The sequence below is a fragment of the Anneissia japonica genome, unplaced genomic scaffold (assembly GCF_011630105.1).
Source record: "Anneissia japonica isolate Jap-2015-1 unplaced genomic scaffold, ASM1163010v1 scaffold585_len4108843_cov191, whole genome shotgun sequence".
NCBI classification, from domain to species: Eukaryota; Metazoa; Echinodermata; class Crinoidea; order Comatulida; family Comatulidae; genus Anneissia; species Anneissia japonica.
Genome location: NW_022716829.1, coordinates 3431391 through 3433413, shown reverse-complemented (window position 1 = coordinate 3433413; position 2023 = coordinate 3431391). Strand labels below are relative to the sequence as shown.

At 35.1% G+C, this 2023-nt stretch overlaps 1 protein-coding gene across 1 annotated transcript in view; it reads right to left on the bottom strand.

Moving 5' to 3' along the window:
* The window catches only part of LOC117109959 (synaptotagmin-15-like), a 45670-nt gene extending 43984 nt beyond the window's left edge, over positions 1-1686 (bottom strand). Inside the window, exon 1 of the mRNA XM_033252466.1 lies at positions 580-1686. The gene's annotated coding sequence lies outside the window, so the exon portion shown is untranslated. The remainder of the gene's footprint in view (positions 1-579) is intronic.
* Between the last annotated feature and the right edge of the window lie 337 nt (positions 1687-2023).

Here is a 2023-nt window from a genome sequence, read left to right as displayed (position 1 = left end):
ATTTAATTTATTTTCAAATCCTCATTCTTAAAAGTGAAATTCTATATTTTGGAAATTTTGCATGAAATCTGTCAACCACGTTGTCATGGTCGAGGTTGCTTCACCTATCACGATGTATTCCAACCATCATGAGGCTATTTAAATGAGCATTTGTCATAACATAACGCAAATTATTTTTAATTATTCTCATTGAATTATTATTATTATTATTATTGTTATTGTGGTTGTTGTTGTGATGAAAAGTTAACATAAACGATATGGTGGCTAAACGAATATTACATGTAAATATTTTTTTTTTATTTGTTTGTTCCCCGACAAAATTTATCGTCTTCCCCGACGGGGGGGGGGGGCTATAGCCCCCGAGCCCCCTCTGGCGCTACCCCTGCATTAGACTAATACCTGAATACCCCTACATATGTGTGTTATGTTACATGCAGGAAATACTGAAGAACTAGAATCATAACATGACTGCATTATATAAACATATTGTAGGCCTATGCTAGAATAAGATGAGACGTAAATCGTTTCATCATAAATCACCTACTCGTATTTGAACTTTTTGTATTAACAAAAGCTTACCTATATGTTTAGATGTTGGGTTCCGATTGTATAATTAAATTCACTAGAATGCACTTTAACGGTGTACATATAGTCCAGACGCACGGTAAAAGTAGCTAAAGCATTACAACGAAAACCATATGCGATAGTACAAAGATAACAGCAACACTTGAATAATTTCTACATCTACTTCAGAAGTGGGGGATTTAGTTAAAAAAACAAGACTGACTATCTTCTGGACAATGCTTCGTCACGGTCGAATGCCTCTTGTAGCGATCATAACATTGAAGAACTGTATGCCCACGTAAGTGGAATAAACGCTGTATCAGTTTTTCCACTGGGACTATTATTGCCGCTTATGCGTATGCGAATCTTCCTATTAGATATATCTGTTAGTTTAAGATAGAGGGCGGTGTGTGCAAGATTTGTTTTCAGTGACGTACCATATTCGCAATTTCCATACGAATTTTCCGGCCTTCTACTATAACACAATGATAATCAGGGGAGAATTAAAGATGGGATAACCGACCCAGCCCCTTCCCCCAATAAGTATTTGAAAAAGGGGTGGAGGGAGATATCCACTATTAAAGTATTTAATTCTGAGAGTTCCTCCGAACATTATGTCGCGATCTACCTTTCATAGATATTTGTAAATCGGCCTCAACCATGGTGGGGTGGTTTAATCTGTAAATGTCTCTCTACTACTACTTCTATCTCGAATTCCTAGATTTGCCATTGATGATGATGGTGATGGTTTGCAACTGCAACGTTATAACTGCAACGTGGAATATGAATATTAATATTTAATCGAATTTCAAATAAATGTGATCTAGGTGTCTATACAAGGTCGACAGATCGTGAATTTTGTTATGTACACTTACAGCATATATCCAATGAAATAAAGATGCTGCATATGCAAAGGAATATTCCCTTAATTTTAACAGTGAATCTCACTCTAAACAGTGTGTACAGTGATCACTACAATTTCACTCTTTCTCGAGTGAAAATTCGCTCTTAAATGAGTGAATATCATTCTTTAAATACGGTAGTGAAAAATTAGTAAAATTCACTCTGATAGTGAAATTTTCTCTTTTTTACTCTATCTATTTCACTCTATTGAGGCACTCTTTCACACTTTTTTCACTCTTACATTAAGGGAGTATAATTATATAGGCCTACTATATAAATCATCAAAGAAAGGTAAATACAGTGTTCGAATAAATCTAAATTATAAATATAATATACATATATATATTTCGCCACTGAGGAAGGACTAGTGTTGTCCGAAAGCTCTGGTTCTATTTCTGGCTGTTTTCTTACGTTTACTTTTTAGCTGTTGCTTATCATTTTTGTATCTCTACTGAGATCCAGCCATTGTTTCCCACAGCATTGTTGTCTGTCTCTTATACACATCTAGATGTGTATAAGAGACAGGGTCAAAGCCTAATTTTCAGCAAAAATCTAC